Below are 15,671 nucleotides of genomic sequence, written 5' to 3' on the forward strand. Positions count from 1 at the left end.
CTGTGCTCCCCAACAAGAGAAGACACCGCCATGAGAGGCCTGCATACCACAACAATGAGTAGCCCCTGCTTACTGCAACTAGAGAAAGTCCATGCAAAGCATCGAAGACCCAACAGGGCCAAAAGTAAAGAAAGAATAATACTACCCCTAAAGATCTCATGATTAGAAGTGAGCTGAAAAATGTATCCTTATATAACTACCCAAACCAATCTATTAGCTGGATTAATCTTAATTAAATATTAGTGAGTGTCCAGATTATTTCAATTTATATTTGATGCTGAGTTGTCCCTTTATGTAGTGATTTGCTAATAGTCTATATCTTAAGATGCTTCCTGATTAAAATGAGTAATCTAGAATGTTGAGAAGTTTTTCTTAAAGACTATATAGTAGAACATGCAACTAGCTCTCCTAAAAATTGTCCAAATGAAATAAATTTCCATTAAGAGGGAATAAAAGTAATAATGTAAAGACATATAACTTATCTGCATTTTGCTCTAAGATTTTATCTGTTAGATTTCCACTTCCAGCCATAATGTATTAATTTGAACCAAATCCCTTTCCCCCAAAAAACAATGAAAAATTTGACAAAATAACTCTTTGTAGATATTGGATGACATACAAGGCAGCACTGTGATACCTGAGAGAACAGCTAAAACAAAACAAAACGAAAAAGATGAGATGAGCCCTATGATCACTCTAGGTTGCTGCCTGGAAGCACTTTCCAAACTTTGGTGCAGGAAAAGGGGTCCCATACAAGCGCAGAAGGATCTCACAGTTCTTGGTGAATATGAATTTGAATATTTGTACTCACTATTTAATCCCAGCAGTTAAATTTTTAACTTTTATCAGGTTCTAGTGGGACTCCAAATTTCTCAGATGATGTGCTATGGTAAAAGAATTTGAACTTAGTAAGACTTTCAAATACAAGTAAGTTTAAAATTGGAAAATTTATTAGAGAGAATAGATCATTTAAAAAATAAAGCCGTTGATCAACTGATACAGAAACAGTATTTTAAAAATCCTTCATTAAACCTTTTAACAAACTAGACCAAAGAACTTAGAAAAGGGGAAATTGGAAGTAATTAGGGAGCATGATAAGAAAACAACTAAAACCACTAGTCAATAATGCACCAAATGACGCCATTAGTTCATCATTCTCAAGGTCAGTGCAGACTAGAGGCCTTCTTATTAAAAGCAGGAATAAGACTCAAAAGCTCCCATTACCTTTGTGGCTTAATATTATTCTAGGATCAATATAATGCCTAACAATAGGGTACTACTTTAGCAATATATGAAGTAGATATAAAGTAACCATCAAAAAATGCTGTTGCAGATAATTAGAAAGGAAATATTTGCATAACATGTTTTCTCTTCATGACTTTTTTTTTTCTTCTCTTCATGACTAGTTAAGGCCTTCAGAGAATTCAGTTTTAAAGAATTACTATCATCTGTGCTGAAGTTAGGTGAAGGCATTAATCCCTCAGGTCTGACTCTTTGTGACTCCACGAACTGTAGCCTATCAGGCTCCTCTGTCCCTGGAATTCTCCAGATAAGAATATCAGAGTGGGTAGCCATTCCCTTCTTCAGGGGGTCTTTCCAACCCAGGGATCAAACCCTGGTCTCCTGCATGCAGGCAGATTCTTTACCATCTGAGCTACCAGGGAAACCTTATCATTTGTGCCAATAATCAGCAATTGTTAGACCTTGCTAGAATATAAAAAATTAATGATCAATGAAATAAAATATAGCAATGTTAGCAAGGTTTTGTTTCTGGGTAGTATAGTATTTTGAGTTAGTAGAGTATTTTTTAACCTTACTAAGTTTTCTAAAATAATTATAAATTACTTTCATAATTATGCTATAATTACATGTAATTTAAGAAAGTGAAAGTGAAAGTGAAGTCGCGCAGTCATGTCCGAGTCTTTGCGACCCCATGGACTGTAGCCTACCAGGCTCACTCTGTCCATGGGATTTTCCAGGCAATACTACTGGAGTGGATTGCCATTTCCTTCTCCAAAACGATTTAAAAAAGCATCTATGTGCATATGCTTATATAAACAGAGAATATGTAGAATGTTGCAAATCAAGCTTAATAGTGGTCATCTTAAAAAAAAAAACTGGTACAATTTATTTTTTTAATTATTTAGCTTTTATTTTGACTGTTTTGGCTCTTTATTGCAATGCCTGGACTTCTCTAGTTGTGGTGTGCAGGCTTAGTTGCCCCACAGCAAAGTAGGATATTAGTTCCCTGACCAAGAATTGAACCAGCGTCCCCTGCATTAGAAGGTGGATTCTTAACTACTAGACCACCAGGGAAGTCCCAATATTGGTCATCTTTGAGTTGGTGACATGTTAGTATGTGGGCCAGGGCAGAGATCTCTATATTATTTGATTTGTTACAGGTATATGTATTATTTTTCTGATTTCAAAAATCCAATAAAATAAATTTATTCCCAGAACTACCATAAATAAAGGAAAAATAATAATACACAGAGATAACTATTTGCCAGAAGTGATATACTGGTATTTTAAAGTATTAATAACACAAATAATACAGTAATAAAACTCCAAAGCATCACTATAAAACAGGCAAAATAATATTACATTACAGACAAAACATACAAATAAGACAAAATATTTGAAGAAGTTCCATACAAAACCATAATCCAAAGGAAACATGCAGCCCAATGTTCACTGCAGCACTGTTTACAATAGCCAAGACATAGAAGCAACCTAAACGTCCATCAACAGAAGAATGGATAAAGAAGACTACTCAGCCTTAAAAAGAATGAAATAATGCCATTTGCAGCAACATAGATGGGCCTAGGATGATCATACTAAGTGAAATAAATTCAGAGAGAGAAAGATAAATATCATATGATATCTCTTACATGTGGAATCTAAAAAAAAAGATACAAATGAACTTACAAAACAGAAAAGGGTCATAGATATAGAAAACAAGTTTATGGTTACCAGAGGGGAAATATGGGAAGAAAAGCAAGAGGGATAGATTTGGAGATGGGGATTAACATATACACACTGTGCTGTGCTAAGCCACTTCAGTTGAGTCCAACTTGTTGCAACCACATGGACTATATAGCCCGCCAGGTTCTTCCGTCCACAGGATTCTCCAGGCAAGAATACTGAAGTGGGGTGCCATTTCCTTCTCTACATATACACACTACTATATATAAAATAGACAGCTAATAAGGACTCAATACTATACTGGTCTATATGAGAATAGAAATACAAGAAGACAAAGTGGTTGTATGAGGAGTCTCTACAAATAGCTGAGGAAAGAAGAGAAGCAAAAAGCAAGGGTGAAAGGGAAAAGTACACCCAACTAAATGCAGAGCTCCAGAAAAATAGGAGAGACAAGAAGAATGAACAATGCAAAGAAATAGAGAAAAACAACAGAAAGAGTAAGACTAGATATCTCTTCAAGAAAATTGAAAATATCAAAGGAACTTTTTTCCAAAGATGAGTACAATAAAGGACAGAAACAGTGAAGACCTAATAGAAGCAGAAGAGATCAAGAAGAGATGGCAAGAATACACAGAACTGTGCCAAAAAATCTTAATGACCTGGATAACTACAAAGGTCTGAACACTTACCCAGAGCCAGACATTCCAGAGTGTGAAGTCAAGTGGGCCTTAGAAAGCACTGCTATCAGTAAAACTAGTGGAGGCAATGGAATTCCAGCAGAGCTATTTAAAATCCTAAAAGATGATGCTATTAAAGTGATGCTCTCAATATGTCTGCAAATTTGGAAAGCCAGCAGGGGCCACAGGACTGGAAAAGGTCAATCCTCATCCCAATTCCAAGAAGGCTATAGTAAAGAATGTTCAAACCACTGGGCAGTTGCGCTCATCCCATGCTAGTAAGGTCATGCTGAAAATCCTCCAAGCTAGGCTTCAGCATTATGTGAACCAAGAACTTCCAGATGTTCAAACTGGGTTTAGAAAAGGCAGAGTAACCAGAGATCAAACTGCCAACATTCACTGGATCATAGAGAAAGCAAGGGAATTCCAGAAAAGCATCTACTTCTATTTCATTGACTACACTAAAGCCTTTGACTGTGTGGATCACAACAAACTGTGGAAAACTCTTAAAGAGATGGGAATACCAGACCCTCTTACCTGTCTCTTGAGAAACCAGTATGCGGGCCAAGAAACAACAGTTAGAACCTGTATGGAACAACTGACTGGTTCAGGATTAAGAAAGGAGTACAACAAGGTTGTTTATTGTCACCCTGTTTATTTAACTAATAAGCAGAGTACATCATGCAAAATGCCAGGCTAGATGAGTTACAAGCTGGAATGAAGATTTCCGAGAGAAATATCAACAACCTCAGATATGCAGATGATACCACTCTAAGGGCAGAAAGTTAAGAGGAACTAAAGAGCTTCTTGATGAAGGTGAAAGAGGAGAGTGAAAAAGCCAGCTTAAAACTCATTATTAAAAAAATTAAGATCACGGCATCCAGTCCCATCACTTCATAGCAAACAGAAGGGGAAAAGATTGAAGCAGTGACAGATTTCCACTTCTTGGGCTCTAAAATCACTGCAGATGGTGACTGCAGCCATGAAATTAGAAGACGATTGCTCCTTGGTAGGAAAGCTATGCAGTGTGTTAAAAAGCAAAGACATCACTTTGCTAACAAAGGTCCATAAAGTCAAGGCTGTCTTTTCCAGTAGTCATGCATGAATGCAAGAGCTGGACAATGAAGATGGCAGAGCACCAAATAATTGATGTTTTTGATCTGTGGTGCTAGAGAAGACTCTTGAGAGTCCCTTGGAAAGCAAGGAGATCAAACCAGTCAATCTTAAAGGAAACCAATCCTGAATACTCTTTGAAAGGACTTAGGCTGAAGCTGAATCTCCAATACTTTGGCCACATGATGCACATTGGAAAAGACCTTGATACTGGGAAAGACGAGGGCAGAAGAAGAAGAGGGCACAGAGGATGAGATGGTTGGATGGCATCACTGATTCAATGGACATGAACTTGGGCAAACTCTGGGAGATGTGCGGCATAGGGAAGCCTAGTGTGCTGCAGTCCATGGAGTCGTGAAGGGTTGGGAATGACTTGGAGACTGAACAAGAACAGCAACATATCTATATGTGTAGCTGATTTACTTTTGCTGTACAGCAGAAACTAATAGAACATTGTAAATAAACTGTACTCCAATAAAAATTTTAACAAAAGAAATTTAAAAAGAAACATACATTCCCAAAGCATATAAATATTGGTCAATTGCACATATTTCAAAAAATATTTAAAAAAGGACTTAACATTTTGCCAAATTGAAAAAAGTTCCAAAAAAGATAAAAGTTGTTGAAATTATTGAGAGTAATTGTCTTATAAACTAGCATGAAGAGATAAATTGGAATTTTTAAAAAATAATTTGGTAATATAGAATCATTAACATTTTCTACTATGGAAATTAGTACATTCCATGCAAAGAAATCTACCTTAAAAATTATTAAGCAATCTAAAGAAAAAAATGTGTTGAAAATATTTATTGCCACAATATATATAATGGAAATACCCTAAAGTCCAACAAGAAGAGAATGGCACATTAAGTATAAAAAGTATTTAAATTGTAAAACATTACAGTCTGTGGGTGGGTTAAACTAATCTTTATTTCTAGTGTCAACTGAAATCTTGACCCTGTGGAATGACTTTGCTACAAGTACTATTTAAGATCAAGGACCAGGTGGCCAAATTTCTTCTTTTCTAGGCAAGACCAGTTATGCTTCTGCTGGGAGCCAGCGTAAGGAACTCCGCCCATGCCCGGCATGCTTCTTTTTTTTTTTTTTCTTCCAATTTTAATAATTTCTGCTTAAGGTAGGAATCTCTCTCAAACAGAAGAGTGATTTCAGCTTTTCTGGCCTTCTAAGGGTCTCCAGTCTCTTGCAGATCTGGTCTCATCTGGCTTCTAGCTTTTCCTCAGATTCTTCTCAGGGTCCTGGCATTCTCTGTAGTTGGGGATAGACACTGAGTCCCCAGAAGAGATCAGAAATGCATGATTTTTGGACTGTAGCCAAGGTAAGATTTACACATGATTCAATATGATTCAATGCCATAAAAATATTTTTAGATAGAAGAATGCATACTCTGGTTCTACTCATAAAAGAAATCAATAAATGTGTGGTGACATGCCATTGTGCCTAAAATGTATTATCTAATAAAGTTTTGGGTTTTACAATCCAGGCAAACATGACTTTCAGATCTGCCAATTGGAACAGCATCCCATTTGTCATGATTCATAGATTAAATACGAAATTATTAAATAGGACCTACTTAAGTTTTGCAGTAGTTCTCAATGCAGGTTTAAGAATGTATGTATTAACTAGAAATATGAGCTCCATGGGAAAATGCATCTTATACAAGAAGTAAACCTAAAACTCAGTAATTGCTTTATGCTACCTTGTCAGCAACCAACAAAATGTGTAACATCATACAAAGGATTTCACTGCTGGTATTTGAAAATATTACTGTTGACTATTATTTCCTCAATAAGTAGAATCCACTTTTATTCAGCAAAAATTTATTAAGTATTCACCTTGGTTAGCACTATATTGGAGACTTGATAACATCATCATCCTCTTCCTTGAGTTGCTCACCATCTTTGTAGAAAGTAACTGCTAATATTTCTTGGATGTTGATATAAGCATTCACTACAAAAATATATTAGAGAAAAGTAGGGAGGTAACACGAAATGCATTTTTTCTTTGTTCTTTATTTAAATTTATTAACATGTACATAGTGTCCAAAATCATTATAGCACTGGATTACAACTTTATCTTTGAATAAAAGCCTGTAAAATGACAAATGTAATTTAATCTATGATCCAAGAAGTGGACCATAAAGGAATTTTTTTTTCTTCCAGACTTCAAATGTGAAACGAAGTTAATCAGACTCCTTCCTTTCTGGCCTTTTGTCATCTTTACAAACTCCTTTCCTACATTATTTTGTACTTCCCTAGTGGCTTAGATGGTAAAGCGTCACCTACAATGCAGGAGACCCAGGTTCAATCCCTGGGTCAGGAAGATCTCCTGAAGAAGGAAACAGTAACCCACTCCAGTATTCTTGCCTGGAAAATCCCATGGACAGAGGAGCCTGGCAGGCTATACTCCATGGGGTCGCAAAGAGTCAGACATGACCAAGCAACTTCACTTTCTTTTTCTTTCTCCTACTTTACTTTAGTGTGTTTCCCTTGATCCCTATTTCCAAATCCATTCTCCCCCTTGGTCACTCACTATAATATAATTTAATACATGTCCTTAGTGTATATGCATCTCCAGAAATATATAGTATTTCTTGTGTGTGACACAATACACATGAGTTAAATTGCACTATAAGTATCAACACAGGTCTTTTTTTACATTCAATACTATACTTTAAAACGAGTCCATGTTCTGTGTCTAATTTGTCCTCGTCTCATCTCATACAGCCTTGTCAGTTCCATCATGTGCATACACTGCATTTTTCTATTCACATCCTTAGCTGCTAAGTCGCTGTTGCCTCCAATCTTTGCTCCTATAAGCAGTGCTAGAGTGAAAATCTTCCTATATGTTCCTTATGGACTAGTGAAAGTTCTTCCCTGACAGATACACCCAGGGATAGAAATGCTAGGGTAGTGTGCAAGCATATTAACTTTCCTAATTCCTGCCAGATTATTCATTAGAAATAGTGCAACAAATTACCATCTTACCACTGGGCACAAAAGGCCCCATTTCTACTCATTTTCTCAAACATCTGATAACATCCAACTTTTAATTTTTGCAAATCTAATGAGAGACAGAGGAATTCATTGTTATGACTTAATTTCTCTGGAATCTGAGGTTAAAGTACAGCTGAACATTCCTTTACATACTTAGTCATTTGGGTTTCCCTTTCAACAATGGTCTAGTGTGAAGCTTGCCCACTAACAGAGGTCCCAAGTAAGTTCCATGTGTGAAGAACACACCTAACTCTTACCTTCCACCTAGAGAGATCAAGAGGAAGCCCAATGTTATCTAAGTTGCAGAAGCCTCCCTAGCTCTCTCTACCCCTTGGTGTGTCAATCTAAACCTCATCTCTCTATGTGTCCCTCCTCTAATTGAGCCCTGTACCCCTTCAGAACACAATACAACCTCAGCAGCTTCCACAAGTGAAGGCTATTATTTCTTCTCAATCCTTGGTTCCAACATTTGGAGAAGGTATATCTTTCCTTTGGCCCTTGTTGCTGGTCCCAGGCCGTTTTCTCCCTCCCTTCCCTGAAATCCTGCATCTCTGAATCCCGTCATCACAGTGTATCACACTAACTGCTCAGGGTTGCCATCCTCTACCAAAGTCTGTTCCCTCCATCACTCCAAGAGATGATATGCTTGCATCCTCTCCTCTTAAATCTCTGCCCATTTTCACTTGTGATGGGCCTTGCTTTCTGTCTCTGAGACAACACAACTTTCCACAAGTCCCGCACCCTCTTCCACATCTACCCAACAGGTGAGCACACACTTAGTCTTCCCAGCAGGTGAGTGGATGAGCTCTCCAGGCTCCTGTGGAAGGCCCAGCCCTCCACGTGCACTGAAGTCCCTCTTCATACCAGCTCAAGGAGAGCATTCTAGTAATTCTCTGCATTACTGAACATCTCATACCATTAGTTCTCCAATGCTAAATCAAAACAAACAACACCACTTCACTTCTCTCTCCAGCTACATCCTACTTTCCTGTTTCTAATTAGTGTCAAACTCCTTGAAAGAGTGATCTGTGTTTTCTCTCTCCCATCATCTCCCCTCGTTCCCTCTTAACCCATTCCAGGCAGATTAGCTCCACCACCACCCTAAGGTTTTTGTCACCACACTTTTGTTAAGGTCACTGTGGCCCCTCTGTTGCCAAATTTCATATTCAAGCTTTAGTCCCCCTCTGATTTGAATGGTCAGTGACATTTTGCACAGTTGAGCATTTCTTTCTAAAATAACTTGCTTTAATTTGATTCCAAGACATCACTCTTTTGGTTTCTCTCTTATCTCAATATTCCTTCCCAGGTTTTCAGTTGGTAATCTTTTCCCAGCATCCTGAAACAATGCAGTTACTTAATCTCTCTGAGCCTCAGTTGTGGTATACCTTGCATAAATACAAGCAGGATTTGATGAAACAAAATATATCAGGAACCAAGCATTAAGCTTGGATCATAGATATTTAATGAACAATGGCTATTACTATTAGTAGGAGCAAACATAATATCCTGGGACCCATAACATAGTCCTGGGACAATTAAAATTCCTAGGTAAAGAATTTCAACCTATTGTTGAAAATTCTGAAAGAGATGGGAATACCAGGCCACCATACCTGCCTCCTGAGAAATCTGTGTGCAGGTCAAGAAGCAACAGTTAGAACTGGACAAAGCACAACAGACTGGTTCAAAATTGGGAAAGGAGTAGGTCAAGGCTGTATATTGTTACCCTGCTTACTTCACATTTATGCATAGTGCATCATGCAAAATGCTGGGGTTGATGAAGCACAAGCTGGAATCAAGATTGCTGGAAGAGATATCAATAACCTCAGATATGCAGATGACACCACCCTTATGGCAGAAAGTGAAGAGGAACTAAAAAGCCTCTTGATGAAAGTGAAAGTGGAGAGTGAAAAAGTTGGCCTAAAGCCCAACATTTAGAAAACAAAGATCATGGCATCTGGTCCCATCACTTCATGGGAAATAGATGGGGAAACAGTGGAAACAGTGTCAGACTTTATTTTGGGGGGCTCCAAAATTACTACAGATGGTGACTGAAACCATGAAATTAAAAGATGTTTGCTCCTTCGAAGAAAAGCTATGACCAACAAAGATAGTATATTAAAAAGCAGAGCCATTACTTTGCCAACAAAAGTCTGTCTAGTCAAAACTATGATTTTTCCAGTAGTCATGTATGGATGTGAGAATTGGACTATAAAGAAAGTTGAGCACCAAAGAACTGATGTTTTTGAACTGTGGTGTTGGAGAAGACTCTTGAGAATCCCTTGGCTGCAAGATCAAACCAGTCAATCCTAAAGGAAATCAGTCCTGTATATTCAATGGAAGGGCTGATGCTGAATCTGAAACTCCAATACTTTGGCCACCTGATGCAAAGAACTGACTCCCTGGAAAAGACCCTCATGCTGGGAAATACTGAAGGAGAGAGAAGGGGATGACAAAGGATGAGATGGTTGTACGGCATCACTGACTCGATGGACATGAGTTTGAGTAAGCTCTGGGAGTTGGTGATGGATAGGGAAACCTGGCATGCTGCAGTCCATGGGGTCACAGTCAATCAGGATAGGGCAACTGAACTGACTGACTGAACTGACAATGATTCCTAATCAGTTTTCCCTAGGAGTACATTATTAAAAAAAAAAAAAAAAAACTTAAGCTCCCAACTTTAACCTTTAAAAGAAATATATACCAATAAAATGTAGACTAATTTTATTCCTTGGTATGAAAATCCATTGTTACAGAACTTAAAGACAATTAAGAAACTAAAATGCAAAATGTTACCTTAAATAAGAATTGGAGAAGCCACATATTTTAAAAATATAGACATATATTATACCAATATATAAGCCAATTTTAAGGGATTAAAACATAGATTTCTGGGGGGTTTCCTCACTAATGTCACATGTTACCGCACATGTGCTCTGACTCATTGTTTTCACTTTAAGACCTTGGCTGATGGAACAATCACTATCTGGAACAGCGCCCATTACTCTAATGGGGAAAATATGTAGTAAGGCACACACTGGCTCTTAAAGCTGCCCCCTGGAGTGACACACATCACTTTCTTCACATCTCAAAGGCTAGCCCCAATCATGTGATTACACATAACTGCAATTGGTCACAGTTGTGTATTCCTTTCAGGTTCTTAAAAGGAGAAAGCTGAATATTTCTGAACACTAATAGCTGCCACTCTTGAGTTTAACATTCACAGTTCCATACCCACTTCGTTTGATTCCCTGAATGGAAATAAACCCTTTAGCTACCTCAGTAATCTTTATAAACAGGCAGTGAGAACTCTGTCTGGAAACTACAAGAGCTATCATACTTTCTGTAGCAAATCTGAACTTAGATCTGCAAAAGGAAAAGGTTCCTTTAAGGGAGCAAAGCTTACTGATACATGTACTGAACTAGGAACTGGTATTTCTATCTAGGTTTTACCACTAATATCTTCTGTGGCTTAAGGCAAGTTGTTTAATAACACCACCCTTCGAGAAAATAAGGAGATGTAATGACTGACTGGCGGTGGAACATTTCTGAGCAGCGTAAGGAGATGGTTGAGATTAATAGTGAAATCTTCCCATCAGATGGAAGCCTGAACTACTCAATGACTGACAGTAAAGAAGCAAAACCCTGACATGCAAAGTGTTTCGAATCCTATGTGATGGGCTGTCTATATTGTAAAGAGTTCTTATATATGAGCATGTTGTATTCCTTCCTCTGTTTCACACTTATGGAAAAAGAAAATCTACAGCTTCAAATACGGCTCTGAATTTTCCCCATAGTAACACAGGCATGACCAGGAACTAGTTACACAGTAGTGCATTTATCCCAGTACTGGGATATTTATATATCCCAATGTGAATGTCTTAGTTACCTAGTAAAGAGTCCCAAGAAGAGGGAGCAGACATAATTTCTATAAAGACAAACTATTTTCTAGCAATGTTGTAAATAATGGCAGGCAGGAAGCAGATATTGTTAGGAATAACTTAAGCATCAAAGTAATGATGCTTTAAGTGATCCTAACTCAATAATGATCAAAATATTTGAACAATTATAAACTGCTTTAAATAAGACCTTTCAAAACACAGGCATTGTGCAGCACTGCACATTATTTTTTTCTACGATTTATTTACTCTGTTTTCTGTTTCTTCTGTTCAAACTACCTAAGTAATTGATAAATATTTTTGTCAGTGTAACAATTCAGATATAAAAACATACAGTACAAAACCTCAACTCCTTCTCCATTTACCTCACTCTCACAGATAGTGGCGGCCTCTAAGCTTGACAAGTCTCATATTACTTACACAGTATTAAAGAACATGCTTGCCAATGCAGACTAGATGTAAGAGATGGCAGGTTCAGTCCCTGGCTTGGGAAGATCCCCTGGAAGTGGGCATGGCAAACCACTCCAGTATTCTTTCCTGGAGAATCCCATGGACTGCAGGGCCTGGTGGGCTACAGTCCATAGGGTCACAAAGAGTGGGACACAACTGAGCAACTAAGCATGCATGCAATGTACACATATGCATAAACACATCTGTATAACGTTTTTTCTACATAAATCATATGAAAGCCTACATATTAAAATACAATTTATAGCCAACAAGGACCTCTAGTATAGCATAGGAAACTCTGCTCAAATTTCTGTAATAACCTAAATGGGAAAAGAATTTTAAAAAGAATAGATACAGGTATATGTACAACTGAACCACTTTGTTGTATACCTGAAAATAACACAACATTGTTAATCAACTAAACCCCAATATAAAGTAAGCATTCAAAAATAATAGAATATAATTAACTTTTTCAACTTAACATTACGACTTGCAGAGATTCCATGTAAATACATATAGCTTTATCCTATCTTTTAATTGGTTGTATAATATAGTTAAGTGCTATTATTTAACATGTCCCCTGCTGACAGTTACTGTGGACCATTTCCAAAATTTTATTAAAGATAAGGTACAATTTTTTTAAATATACCCTTAGGTAGAATTTTAGCAGTGGAATTGCTGTGTCAATGGTATGCTTTTTTAGGTTTTAGTGAATTTATTATAATATTGCTGTTTTTTAGCCATGAGGCATGTGAGATATAAGCTCCCTGACCAGGGATTGAACCCACACCCCCTGCATTAGAAGGTGAAGTCTTAATCACTGTACCACCGGGGAAGTCCCCTTGGTATACTTTTTTAAATTTTTAAGAGATATTATAACACCTTCCCAGTACTTCCAGCTTGCCCTTCACCCTCAACAGCTCATGCCAATCTAATATGTAAAAACACATCAGTTGTTTAGGTTTTCCCTGATTAACAATATAAATGAGCATGTTTTCATTGAATTGTACTTCAGTGAACTAAAATTCATGTTAGAAGACATCTTTTAACTGTGATTTTTGTATTTTTCTTAATCACTTATAGAAACAGTTTAGATATTCTGCATAACAAACTTATGTCTGTTAATTATGTTGTAAGTATTTCTCCAGCTTAACACAAGTATGACTTTGTATTTTAGTGAATTTTGTCCTACTGAAATTTAAATCTTTTTGTATCCAAAAACATTTGCACCTTTTGTGTTTGCTTAGGAAGACCTTTCTCTTCCTAAATTAAGCCAATCTAGTATCTTATTCTTTCTCCAAACCCTTTCTTTGAAGCCAAATCGATTGAGGTATTATTTACAAGCAATAACATTCATTCTTTTTAGTGCAAAAGTTTTGACAAATGCAGGCAGGTGATACCACTACCACAATTTAAGAAACAGAACAGTTTAATCTTCCAAAAGGATTCCTTCACGTCCCTTTTGTCAGTCCTTAGCCCAGTACCCAGAGGCTAACAACTACTGATTTTTTTTTTCTTTTCTGTTTCTAAGGCTGCCTTTGTCATTGAGTCATAAAACTCAACGTTAAAAAAAAGTTAAGATCGTGGCATCAAGTCCCATCACTTCATGGCAAACAGAAAAGGAGGAAGCAGTGACAGATTTTATTTTCTAGGGCTCTAAAATCACTGCAGATGGTGACTGCAGCCATGGAATTCAAAGATGTTTGCTCCTTAGAAGAAAAACTATGACAAACATAGACAGCATATTAAAAAGAAGAAACATCACTGTCAACAAAGGTCTATATAGTCAAAGCTATGGTTTTTCCAGTGGTCATGTATGGTTGTGAGAACTGGACCATAAAGAAGACTGAGCACTGCAGATTTGATGCCTGCAAATTGTGGGGCTGGAAAAAGCTCTTGAAAGTCCCTTGGACTGCAAAGAGATCAAATCAGTCAATCCTGAAGGAAATCAGTCTTGAATATTTATTAGAAGGATTGATGCTGAAGTTCCAATACTTTGGCCACCATGAGAAGAGCTGACTCATTGGAAAAGACCCTGATGCTGGGAAAGAGTGAGGCAAAAGGAGAAGAGAAGAGGCATAGGATGAGACGGTTGGATAGTATCACCGACTCAATGGCTATGAATTTGAGCAAACTCTGGGAGATAGAGGAGGACAAGAGAAGACTGGCATGCTAGTCCATGGGGTCACAAAGAGTTGAACATGGCTTAGTGACTGAAAAACAATAGTTTTCTTTTGCATCAAGTCGTATTAATTGTATCATATACCATGCAGACTTTTTTTTTTTTTAGAATTTTTTTAACGTGAACTGTAAAGTCTTTATTGAATTTGTTACAATATTGTTTCTGTTTTATCTTTTGTTTTTTTTGGCCACCTGGCATACGGGATCTTAGTTCCTGGACCAGAGATGGAACCCCCACTCCCTACATTGGAAGGCTAAGTCTTAACAACTAGACCACCAGGGAAGTCCCCCCATGTAGCCTTTTGAATCTAGCATCTTTCACTTAGCATAATGTTCTTAAGATTCACCTCATTAGTTGAAGGTGTCAAGAAATGGTTACTTTTTATTGCAAAGTGTTGTTCTATTGTACAGATGACCACATCTTATCTTACCACTGACCAGCTGAAAAACATTTGGGTAGATTTCATCTGGGTGATAACAAATCACTATAAATTGTCACTATAAGATTTTTGGATATATGCTTTTATTTATCTTACGTAAACCCTAGGGGTAAGAATATGAATTCATTTGGTAAATGAATATTTTTAAAAACTGAAATTGCATGGGAATTCCCCGGCAGTGCCATGGTTAAGACTCAGTGCTTTCACTGCTGGGACAAAGGTTCAATCCCTGATCAGGCAACTAAGATACAACAAGTCATGCAAGGCAACCAAAAAAAAAAAAAAAAATCTTGCTAAAGTGTTTTGCAAAGGGAGTGTACAGTTCTGCATTCTTGCCTGTAGTGTATGAAAGTTCCAATTGCCTGTCATCAGCAGCAGCAGCACTTGATATCATCAGGGTTTTGAATTTTTTTTTTCCTCTAGCCATTCTAAAAAGTGTGCAGTGATTAGCATGGTGGTTTTACCTTGTATTTCCTCTTTGATTAATGATAATAAGCATCTTGTCATGTGTTTGTAATTCCAATATCTTCTGAGGTGTAGTATCTGTTCAAATCTTGTGTCCATTTTCATGGGTTTACTTCTCATTGTATTTTGAACATTACTTATATAGTCTAGATACAAGTTCTTTATCAGATATATAGTGTCTTACCTAAGAAATCTTTGTTAAATCCAGGGTCATAAAGATTTGCATTGTATACTTTCTTCTAAAAGTTATATGCTGTAGGTTTTATATTAAAGCCTATAACTTGCTGCTGCTGCTGCTGCTAAGTCGCTTCAGTCGTGTCCGACTCTGTGCGACCCCATAGACGGCAGCCCATTAGGCTCAACCATCCCTGGGATTCTCCAGGCAAGAACACTGGAGTGGGTTGCCATTTCCTTCTCCAATGCATGAAAGTGAAAAGTGAAAGTGAAGTTGCTCAGTCGTGTCCAACTCTTAGTGACCCCGTGGACTGCAGCTTACCAGGTTCCTCCATC

This window comes from Capricornis sumatraensis, chromosome 1, assembly GCF_032405125.1.
Source record: "Capricornis sumatraensis isolate serow.1 chromosome 1, serow.2, whole genome shotgun sequence".
Classification (NCBI taxonomy): domain Eukaryota; kingdom Metazoa; phylum Chordata; class Mammalia; order Artiodactyla; family Bovidae; genus Capricornis; species Capricornis sumatraensis.